This window comes from Hemiscyllium ocellatum, chromosome 10 (genome assembly GCF_020745735.1).
Source record: "Hemiscyllium ocellatum isolate sHemOce1 chromosome 10, sHemOce1.pat.X.cur, whole genome shotgun sequence".
Taxonomy (NCBI): domain Eukaryota; kingdom Metazoa; phylum Chordata; class Chondrichthyes; order Orectolobiformes; family Hemiscylliidae; genus Hemiscyllium; species Hemiscyllium ocellatum.
Window position 1 is genome coordinate 30,014,937 of NC_083410.1, and position 12,680 is coordinate 30,027,616.

The window sequence follows — 12,680 nt, forward strand, 5'->3', positions numbered from 1 at the left end:
ATGTAAATTCAGGATGAAAATCTGCCTCCCTTACCTGATCAGGCCTTCATGTGATGACTGACCCATAGCCTTAAAACCACCTAGTTAAGGGCAATTAAGGCTGGCTTTGCCTGTGACTCACATCCTGTGATTGAAAAAACAATTTCAGCTTACAAGCATAGAAAACTGCTGAACCTTGTAATACACTCTGTAAAGAGTAAAGTCGCCATAGTCCTACCAGACCACAGGGCTGCTCTTTCATTCAGGAGAGAGAGAGAGTGGTGACTGGTGCTGGTTTAACTTGAGGCTTACTATGCCTCAGGCAAGGCGAAAGGTTCAGATAGATAGTACTTCATTCTAACCTCAGTCAGTGCAAAAACTGAACCCTCACAATCCAAATGGCTTATGTGTAAATTAGAAGTGGGCACAACAATGTTCTGATTGGAACGAGGTCAGCCAGGTGGATCTTATTGATGGGTAGGTTGTTATTCTGGTCCAATCAGGGAGTCCTGGCTGACAGGTAAGAATAGGAGTGGCATGTGTTTTGTTCACGCTGGGAGCCAGCTCTGTGCTAGCTGGGTCAGTATCTTGTACTGTGCACATGTATAAACTGGGCAACTTGGTAATGGAATAATCATGGAGTTATTTCAGAACAGCCTGGAATTGTCTGGTTAGCTGTGAGGAAATCCCTGACTACTATTTCTCCTCATTTTGACATGGCCAGTTTGGTAGTTGGTCAGTTATTCTCCAATTTAGGTTGATTCCAGCCAGTTTTGAGAAAATTTTTAGCTCAGGGTGAGGTTCTGAATGTAGGTTTGCTCGCTGAGCTGCAAGATTTGTTTTCAGATGTTTCGTCACCCGACTAGGTAACACCATCAGTAAGCCTCCAGATGAAGCATTGGTCAGCTTTCTATTTATGTGTTTAGGTTTCTTTGGGTTGGTGAAGTCATTTCCTGTGGTGATGTCAATTCCTGTTCTTTTTCTCAGGGGGTGGTAAATGGGATCCAAGTCAATGTGTTTGTTGATAGAGTTCTGGTTGGAATGCCATACTTCTATGCATTATTGTGCATGTCTCTATTTGGCTTGTCCTAGGATGGATGTGTTGTCCCAGTCAAAGTGGTGTCCTTCCTCATCTGTATGTAAGGATACTAGTGAGAGTGGGTCACGTGTTTTTGTGGCTGGTTGATGTTCATGTATTCTGGTGGCTAGTTTTCTGCCTGTTGGTCCAAGGTAGCTTTTTTTTGGGTTGGTTCGCTTCATATTTTTAGCCACCTTGCTGGGCAAACACAGAAGCAGCTTAAACGGATTGAACCACTTACGCAAACCTACAGTAAATAGATCACTGTAAACATCATTAAGTAATCAAGCCTCTATCAGACAGATTGTGTCATAAATCTTTACAGTGGGAAACATGTGAGGATAATCTGTTTGTTAAGGCTTCAGTTCCAAGTTTATTGTGTGTTCATGTTTGATAAGAATTGAAAGATCTGCCAGTCTGTGTGATGGCTTGGCATAGACCAAATGAGCATTTGCCAGGTTGCTTGGTAACACTGCGATATGCATAAATGGGCAAAGTTCCAGATATAAATGAACAAATGTATATGATTCCTTTGACAGTGTTCCTTGAGGTACATTACGTTCCTTTCCCATCTATCCCTAAGTCTTACACCATGGTCTCCAACATGTAGATTGTGATCGACTGCTCAGTGGCAGAGTCTCTACAGTTGATCTATCCACACTCCTATGCTGTGCTCAAATCAATTGCCAGCAACATGCTGCTGAATAAATTCTGCTTCTAGAAGCTTCATGTTTAGAGAAAATGCATATTTTTAACAGATTTCAGTTTAGTCCAGACAATGATCATTGTACAGTAATACCATAAGAAATAAGAAAAGGAGTAGAGCATTAGGCCCCTTGCACCTACTCTGCTACTCAGTAGGATCATGGCTGATTCAACATTCCTCACATCTACTTTCCCGCCTTTTCCCATAGCACTTGATTCCCTTACTGATCAAAAATCTATCTAAACCTTAAATATACACATTGATTCTACTCCCACAACTCTCTATGGCAAGAAGTTCCAAAGACTCACAATCCTTCAAAAGAATTCTTCCTCATCTCAGTCAGATATTAGCACTCCTTTATTGTGAGACTGTGCGTCTCATCCTAGACTCTTCTGTGAAGGGAAATATCCTTCAGCATTTACCCTCGATGGAAGTGTGTGCTGCAGATGCTGCTGATCAGATTCAGAAAGGGTGGTGCTGAAAAAAGCAATTCTGATGAAGGGCTTATGCCTGAAACGTTGACTCTCCTGCTCCTTGGATGATGCCTGACCTGCTGCGCTTTTTCAGTGCCACACTTTTTGACTCGAGTATTTACCCTGTTAATATATGATTCTACAAGATTACCTCTTAATCTTTTATACTCCAATGAGTAGAGTCCAGGCCTATTTGACCTTTACTCATAAGACAATCCCTCCATACCTAGAATCATCCTAATGAATCTTCTGTGAACTGTCTGTGTCCAAAGAAATAATATCTTTCCTTAAGTAAGTGAATCAAAACTGTTCATAATTCTCCAGTTGTGATCACACCAGTACGTTGTGCAGTTGTTCTTGCATTCCAACCCCTTTGAAAATAAGGGTCAACATTCCATTAGGTTTCCTGATTTCCTGCTGGACCTGTTTGCAGGTTTTCTGTGTTTTGTGCACAAGAACTCCCAAGTTCCTTTGCATTGCAGTTTTCTGCAGCTTTTGTCCATTTAAACAATTGTCCTCCCTTCCAAAATGAGCAACATCACATTTTCCCACATTGTATTCCATTCCCAACTTTTTGCCCACTTATTTCACTCATTGATATCTATCTGTAAACTGTTTGTATCCCCTTCACAACTTGCCTTCCCACCTTCAAGTAAGTTTTGAGGTGGTAGTTCAAACATATGAATAAAGAATAGATTAGGAAACAATGTGTGTGAAACCAGCATATTATAATGCTAGAAGTATAACGGGCTCTTTTGCCCAACATCTCCACATTGACTATATACGAGAGCATCTTCCCTAGTCATGCTCCTCCGCCTGTTCTGTCCAGACATCTAGTTTTTTTTTCAGCTCTTTATTTAATAGGTCCATGCAGGATGAAGAAAACTTACAGGAAATGCTGAGAGTGTGGTGCTGGAAAGGCATAGCAAGTCAGGCAGCATCCAAGGAAAGGGAGAATCAATGTTTGGGCCCTTTGCCCAAAATGTCAATTCTCTTGCTTCTCAGATGCTGCCTGATCTGCCGCTCTTTTCCAGCACCACACACTCAACTGATCTCCAGCATCTGCAGTCCTCACTTTCGCCTTCTGGGAAAATCTGCCATGCCCCACATCCAATATCCAAGAAACACATGCCGACTAGCATCCCCAGGAACAAATCATAGCCACAGACATGACCTCCTGACCCTCCACATTTGAAAACAGCCAGCAACATTATGAATGTTCCAGAGGCGTGGATCCAGAGGCCTACCTGCAATGTGACCAGTGGCAGAATGACATTGCTACAAAGTGAAGCAATAATGATAACTGATTGAACCTGGACCACCTACAAGGAATGGAAAAATAAATTCTTGCTCTCAGCTGTAAAATATAATATCATTTGCCTTAAATGTCACCAAAGTGTATTCATAAGTCAAAAGGGAAATTGGGATTGATACCTCATGCATAATAAATTCTAGGATAGATTTCCTTTGAACAACTTTGAACAAAGAACATTGATGGGGTGAAGGCTGTGTTGAAAGCTGGACAGTCATTTTTTTTCTAAATCAGCAACATAAAGTAAACCCTGCACAGATGTATCATTTTGCATTTTCCATCTTTTGGCAAGACAGAGATAATTCACAGGTGGCGAAGTAATTGGATATCTAAAGACGTCTTTCCTTGGATGCTGCCTGACCTGCTATGCCTTTCCAGTACCACAAGGACCTGAAGTTTGATGAATCCATCAGCATGACCAGCTCAGTCCATTTGGTTGCTCCCGTGCACATGCTCTTTAAGGACATCACAACTTCTTCTCATCCTTTTGCCGCTTAAAAATAGAACAAGGGCTGAGGATATCTACAGTGAATACAAAACGCACGCCTTTGAGAAATAAACATTCCAATCAAAAAACTAGTTTCCATCACAACTGATGGTGTAGTAGCCATGTTTAGTGCAAATGTGGGCTTTGTTACATTTTGCAGAAATTATCCTGACTTTCCCCGCTTTATCAAGTACTGCTGCATAATCTACAAGCACGCTTTACCGGGTAAAGTTATGAACGTTTCTCATTTAGTTAAAGTGTCTGTGATGATTATAAACTTGAAACAAATTGTTTCAATCCTTACTGAAAAAATTAGCCCCAATTCCATGTGCTTTGATTTTGCATAATAAGCTCATATCTGATTTGTGGGTTTCAGAGCCCACGACACGGGAGATTTCCTTACTGATCATACCCTGCCCCATGTCGAGGCCAGAGTTTCCGTGATCCTTGTGAACACCCTTTTCAGAGTGCTCGGTCTCCTCCTATTTACAATGAGATCCCATCTTACTATCCACAATTTACCCCAAAAACTGTCACCATTCCCTCAGTGACCCAATACAATGAAATCATCACCAGATGAGTTAAAAACAGAAAGTGCTAGAGTAACTCAGCCAGGTTTTTTATTACAAACCATATTACTACATATATCTGAGAAAGTCTGTCAGTGTCTCTGGGGAGAAAGCAGAGTTAACATTTAGAGGCCAGTGATTCAATGAAGATGGAATCCAATCAAGTGGGTTTCTTTGTCCTGCTTAGTGTCAAACGTCTTGAGTGTGGAGAAAGAACCAAAATTAACATTTTAAGCCTGGGATGACATTTGTTAGGAACTTGAGTTACCAATTTGGCAGGTCATGATGGACTGTCCCTGATAAATACCCTGCTTTTGACCTAGACAACTGACAATGGCCCAATCCTTGGAATAGAAGGACCCAGTTCCCTGGACTCTGGTCTGACCTACCTCCTGACTGACCATTGCTGGCCCTCTGTACTGGAATCAGAAGCACAGCTTCATTGTCTGTAGTTGTATCCCCTGACAGTCTGTAGTCTCCCATCACCCCACAAATGACTGCATCCCTTTGACTGTCACAGTTGGCCATTTAGTAGAAGTACATGCAATGTGTTCGCCTTGTAAACAGCTAACACATACTGCATGGCACCATAGACATAGCCCCTTGACAATTCAGTGCTTCCCATCTTGACAAACAGCCAGTCTATCCCATCACATTAAAAAGTGATGCATCGACACAGGGGCTGGCAGGCTCTAAGTTAGTGCTGAAGTGAGTGAGCATGCATTAATAAAGCAATGGAGAGTAGGCAGGGGTTGGCAGCACAAAGGAAATAAGGATTAAAAAAGCAAATGAAGAGCTATGTGAAACAGTCCAATCAGACGCATGTTTGTCTCTGTATCCAACAGGACCTGGCAGAAACGTGCAAGTCTTAGGTGTCCCTGAGCTCCAAAGCAAAATGTTGAAGGACTGAAGTGGTGTGAGAGCGGCACACTGATGTGGTGAGGCTGATGATTTGCTGATGCCAACTTGGATACATGAAGTTCAAAGAGGATGGCATGTAGGTCTGTCAGTGCAAAAAAGCCTTTGTATGATGGCTAGGGAAAGCATTCAGTGAGCTGGAGTTGCCAGGTACCTGCTCAGATGTACCTGAGGGAAATCATAGAATCCCTACAATGTGAAAGCAGGCCCTTTGGCCAATCAAGTCCACATTGACCCTCCAAAGAGCATCCCACCCTCCACATCCAGTGCCTGTAACCCTGCATTTCTCCTGGCTAATCCATCTAGCCTGCACACCTTTAGACTGAGAGAGGAAACCAGAGCACGCTGAGGAAAACCCACACAGTCACGGAGAAAATGTGCAAACTCTATACAGACCCTCACCCGAGGCTGGAATGGAACCTGTGTCCCTGGGTCTGTGAGGCAGCAATGCTTGCACCTTGTGTTGCCCTGGATGTGCTGTTTTCAGGGAAGGACATGGTTGTAAATGGCTGACAAACAAGGTGCGTCCAGATATTCATGAGATGCAAATATGTGGAATTCAGCTCGTCACCTCTCAAGAGTGATATTATGAAGGTGCAATTTAAGACTTAAATGGAAAACTGAAGAAGTCTTTCTCCGTGTCAAAATTCTGATCTTTTTATTCTATTTTCGCATGTCTCACCTATGTACGTGCAGTACCAGGGAGGGAAAATGACACCCCATGTTAAACTAATTTGTTAATATTTTTTAAAGAAAATAAAACATGGATTGAGAGAAATCTGTACACTGTGTACATGAATTTATAAAATAAGTATTTGATAAGGTGAGACATCAAAAGTTGCTAGACAAAACAAGAGCCTGTGGCCTAAGAGGTAACATATCAGCATGGTTAAGGAATTTGTTAGCTGTCAGGAAGTAGAGTATAGGAATACATCTGTTTTCAGATCGGCAAGTTGTAACTAGTGGAGTGTCACAGGTATCAGTGCTGGAGTCTCAATTGTCTGGGGCGAGTTCATATCAGTAACTTGGATGTGGGGACCAAATGTACAGGTGCTTATTTCCTCATGGATAGGTTGTTAGGAAGAGGTAGAGAGTCCGAGAAAGGGTATACATAAAATGAGTGGCAAAAACTTGTCAGATGGAATATAATTTGGGAAATTATGAACTTGACCACTTTGGCAGGGTGAATAGAAATGCAGACAGATTGCAGAACTTGGAAATAGAGAGGGATCTGGGTGTAAAGTCACTGAGTCATAGAAATGTACTATTTAGAAAGAGACACTTGACCAGTCACTGAGTACCTATTACTCTAACATGTGTATGCTGGAACACACCAGTGGATGTGAGCAGCTTGGCACAAAACAACTATTGACCTGCATTGTATTATTGAGCCAATTTTGAATCCATTTTGCCAAATTGTCTTGGACCCTGTGGGGGTCTTACCACCTTCATCAGTCTCACATTGTCAAAAACCTTATTGAAGTCCAAGTAGACCCCATCCACTGCACTATCTCATCCACATATTGAGTCACACCCTTGCAATATTCAATCAAATCTGCCAAACATGACCCCCCTCTGACAAAGCCATGCTGACCATCCCTGATTAATCCTTGACTCTTCAAGTGAAGATTAATTCTATGGCTCAGAATTTTCTCTGTCATTAATGGTACATTCACTGGTCAATAGTTCCCTTGAACATCCCTATTATCCATCTTGAATAATGGTACTATATTAGCTGTCCTCCAGTGCTCTGGCAGCCTTCACTTAGACCAGTTAGGGTAGGATATTGAAAATTACTTCAATTGCATTTCTTTAAAGCAAATGAAAATCTTTGGAGCTCGATTGGACTCTATAGCTAGAGCTTCCAAATGGGCACACATCAAAACAGTGTGACTATGCTTCAGAACTATTTATCGTAAAGTGCCTGAAGGCATGTAAATGTAAGTTTATTTCTATAAATTTCTTTTCAATCATTCAATCATTTTCAATTACCAATAATTAATTTCTGGTTAACATAATCTCTTTATTGCTTTTGAATATAGAGATATCCATTAGGATCTTAGCTCTTCATTTTAGACTCTCAGTAAAAAGAATTGTGCTTAAGCATGTCCCAGAATACAGGGGGGTAATTTCCTAAATATAAACACCTTGTCAATGGTAAGAGTTGATTTTAAGCTGTCTTTATCTCTATGTTCTCCTTTAGGATGCCATAATATGGAGGTACTTGTGTTGGATTGGAGTGGACAAGGTCAGAAGTCACGCAACACCAGATCATAGTCCAACAGATTTGTTTAAAATCAAAAACTTCCAGAGCTGATGAAGGATCAGCGATCCAAAAGCTTGTGATTTCAAATAAACCTGTTGGACTATAACTTGGTGTTGTCTGACTTCTGATCTTGTCCCTTTCGGATGCATACGTTTTTACATCTGAAAACGTATAGATTCTAGTCAAAATTAAAAACTTGTTGCCAGGAGGAACTATGTAACTCTGATTTTATGGAAACAATAAATACTGTTTTGTAAATAGCAGAGGGCAGTATAACCTCTCATTATTGCATCCATCTAAGTTATTTGCTGAATTTTGCTATGACAATAGTAGAAAATGCACTTTATTCTCTTACTAGGACACTTGATAAAGGGTACAGCCAACGAATTGCACAACATTTGTTACTAACTGGGGATTTTTCTGTGGCCCTTTTTAATATTCAAAGAAAAACATGCATTTTATTGGCTTTATATGTTTGATATTCTTGCCACCTACAATTAAACCTCACTCCTTCATTTAAGTAAGGACAGAGTGGGTAATTTAAATTGTTTTATCATGTTTTCCAATAGTAATAATTTTTGAATGGTTTTTCCACAGGTGCAGAAAATTTACAGATAACATTTGTCTTTATAAATTAATTTCACTGTGTAACTCTCATTTTCACCCATTCACAAAGCATTGTTCTGCAAAGAATAAACATTCAAACATTCCTATGCTTATCACTATTTAACCACCAGGCCAAACAGCTCCCTGTCCTTAATTACATTCCCTCTTATAATCCTCTAAATCACTGCTCAGTTTTTCCCAATGCATCTTATTATTGTTCAGTGTGGGGCCATGGGAAGTCATAAAAGCATAGAAGCAGAACCTTTGGTCAAACCAGTCTATACAAGAAACACGATCCCAAACTACACCTGCCTGCACTTGGCTCCTATACCTCCAGACATTTCTTATTCGTGTACTTATTCAAATACCTTTAAACGTTTTAACTGTACTCGCAGCCACCTCTTTCTCTGGAAGTTCTTTCCATACATGAAACAATCTGTGTAAAAACAATTGCCCCTCATGTCTTTTTAAAATCTCCCTCCTTTTACCTTAAAAATAGTCTTGAAATTTCCCTCCCTGCCATTCACCTTATCTATACCCCTGATGATTTTATGAACCTCTATAAGGTCACTCTTCAACCTCCTACGCTCCAGTGAAAAAAGTCTCCTTATACCCTCCTTTCTGGCAACTTTCGGGTGAATCTCTTCTGAATTCTCTCTAGCTTAATAAAATTCTTTCTATAACAAGGCAACTGGTCTTCAAACTGTTCAAAGCATTCATCTTTGTTCATCAATACCAAAAGTGAAGAGAAGTCAATCAATCAGAAGCTTATTTTGCCTCAAAGCAGAAATGAACAACTGGCATGTCCAGGCCAACAATTCTACAGACAGCGAATGATCACTGCATCAGGCTGTCATCTACTGGAGCTGGGAGTCAATGAAGTCCTATCTGGCTTGTAGCAACTGACACTACTGTTCTCTGTTATGAAGTACAGGATGTCCCTACTGACCAACATCCTCATCCTCTTCAGAAAATATCACCTATTCTCCCAGCTCATCATTTTGTGGAGGACACAGCATCCTGGGATTATATGGCGCAATCTGTCTGGACGGTAGTATCAGGTACTTCCCAGCTGTGGAATCTCATCTTCAGGAGACCTGTTGCCTGATCCACAATGACCCTGATGAAAAATAGGCTGCATTGTAGCTACAATCAGCCTCAGTCAGGAGGTGATGTAACAGAGTTATCAGCTTAATCAGCTTCATCAGCTTAATGAAGAGGATACCTCTAACCCCACCAATTACCATTGGTTAGGTATCTGGGCCCTCAGGCAGAGCAGGAACATGAGCATTCTTAAGGTTATAGGCAACATGACAGCTCCCAGGGTACAGGGCACACACTTCGAAGCAGTGGAACTGAAGATGCCCCGGTGATCACTTACACATTGATGGAATGGAACCATTTCCAATTGATAAACACAGCAGTGCAGTGATATGAGGCCTGTGTTTTTAGCCAGTCATGCCCTGCATCTGGGGGAAGCCAGATAAGTTGCTGAATCCTACTGTTCAGGTAGCAGTGCTGACCGTTCATTGGGAAACAAGATATAGCAGTATGATCTGGCAGAAATGGCGTAGGTAACAGAATTAGTACATCTGTGGACAGATGATTGAGAGGTCCCAAATGTGTCTGCGTAGCTCCAAACCAGTCACATAAAAGGTGACTGGGATAGGATGGCTGCTCACTCCTTCAGCGTTCAGGTCCCAGTCCAGAGACTGGCATAGTTCAGTGACAATGTCCTGGAATATCCTCAGTCTGCACTACCACTGCAAATTGCTCATCCTTAGGCTCTCCTGTATCACCTGCAGATCCTGAGGAGACCTGAAACTGTGGTCCTTTCCAACGGAGGCTGCTCAACATCTATTGGATGTTGCTGTTGGTCCTTTTTTATTTCTCTGCATGTTTGCTGCATCACTGCAATAATAACCCCCTGCTGTAGCTGGATCCACCAGTCACATATTCAGTCACCATGTTTGAGGAACATTGGGAACTGAACCCTTCCCTAGGAAGGTCATCAAGCAGCATTATCATCACTGACAGATGATGGCTTTGTATCCATTAATGGCACATGGAGCACTCCAATGAAATCACCAGCAGTCATTACACAGAGGGACTTTGGAAATGCTGCATAAGTACTGAACGCTCCTCCTCACTGCCCCACATGAAAAATACCTTTGTGTCTAAGACTGTCTAACATTACCCTCAAAACTCAAGCTGAGCATGGATCAGTTCTGTGAACTGTGCAGCCTCTGAGGTTTTAACTTTGTGTTTTATGACCCACAGCTACCTCTTTAAGCTTGTCTCAGCTTCACAGAGACGTCTATCTTCAGTTTGCAGTGACCAATGACATGGTTAAGAATTGAATTAGAATCCCTGCAGCCCAACTAGTCTGCACCAACCCACTGAAGAGTAACCCACCCAGATCCATTCCCTTACCATATATTTGCCCCTGACTAATGCACCTACCCTACACATCCCTGAACACTATGGATAATTCAGCATGGCCAATTCACCTGACCTGCACATCTCTGGACTGTGGGAGGAAACTGGAGCACCCAGAGGAAATGCATGCTGACATGGGGAGAATGTGCACACTCCACACGGACAGTCGCCTGAGGTTGGAATCGAACTCGGGTCCCTGGCAGTGTGAGGCAGCAGTGCTAACCACTGAGCCACCGTGCTGCCCTCAAGATTGATTGTGACCAGCGTTGCTCCATTCCACGCTGTTGGACACTATCCATATTGGGTGCTGTGATGGTAACTGACTTTAACCTGGACTCTGCGAGGACATGATTGATGCAATAGCTCCTGAAAGATCACTCACAATTGAAGCCTGCCTTGGGGCAGGAAAAACACTGTGCCATTTCTGGTTGCAGCCATTTTCCATTTGTAGGTGCCATTTAGGAATCAAAATCAATGGAAGGTAATGCAGGACCCTCTAGTCACCAGGAGGATCCAGTCAGAGCTGGATCATTAGAGACCTCCCACCCCAACCCTCCATGTCTCTTTCCACCTGGCACTCCCTGGACAGCCCATAATTGCTGATCCCCCACATGTTCTCACACATCTCCTGGAGTTATGACTGCAATTCCCATCCTTACCCCCGAGCCCGGTCCCTGCAGTTAGTCCTCCCCACCATCATGATATTCTCTCCCCCCATTGAGACCATGGTGGTGGGGACCACTGATTAACACCCCCCCCAACCTTTCCTCCCCCCTCCAAAACATCACATCTCTTCCAAAGCACTGCAGGGTTGCCCTTCATTAAATGTCAAATATTCCACTGCTCCTGTCTTTTCCACTTCTACATCCCAGATTACAGTACTGCCTCCAATCCACAGCTCATTCACCTCTCACATTGATGCAAGGCTTTGACTGCTGACTGACTGGACCCCTGAGTGTCCTCTGTACAGAGCCCAACTGACAATGCAGGAATCCCCAGATCGACCCTGGCCAGAGACAGAGTACAGAGCTTGATTGTCCCGAGTGGATGACTAAGTGTGCTCAAACCCCTGGACAGTGACTGAAGGTTGCCCTTGACTAATGACAGACCCTCTTGATTTGACTGAGTGTTAGTCCTCATTCTAGTTGGAGACAAGAACATTTAGTTGATGTATGTGCAGTGGTACTTGCAGTAGGTGTGAGATTGACATTGCAATGTGTTGTACAGCAACATATTCGCCTATCTTAAGTAATGGGTGCTGAGTAGCATTTCAAGCTACCTGGCTCTGTGTCTGCAGTAAAATGCACTAAAATCAAACTAGAAGTCCTGTGAGACTTTAATGTCTGGCTGGGGGGACATAGTGCATAAAGGTAAAGCAGGGATACTGTGAGCGTCCAGGTAGGTGCAAAGTGAGAGTAAGCAAGCAGCCCTGAGGATCAGCCTGTCTGACTCCATGAGCTGTCTGTCCCAATGTGCACAGAATGCTTGCAGCAACATTGCAATGAAAAGTGTTGGAGCTGTCCAACGTGCAGCGTTGAAGTGCAGGAGTGTAAGCGTGAGTGGATTGGAGATGTGCCATGTTGATGCAGTCAGGCTGGCACATGCCAACATCTGTGGAAGTAGCGTATGTGAGTCGTCAGCCTGGAGCATGCCATGAGATGTTGCCGTCTAAGGTGGATTTCCAAAGAGACAAGTGACAATCTGGAGTTGCAATGTACCCTCTCAGATTTTCACATTGGGATTTCTCAATGACCAGTTTCTACCAGCAGATGGCAGAATGGGAGTGCAGATGTTAGTGAGCCGGGTTTAGATAGGAATGAGAGTGATAAGGAGTGATAGTTCCCGCT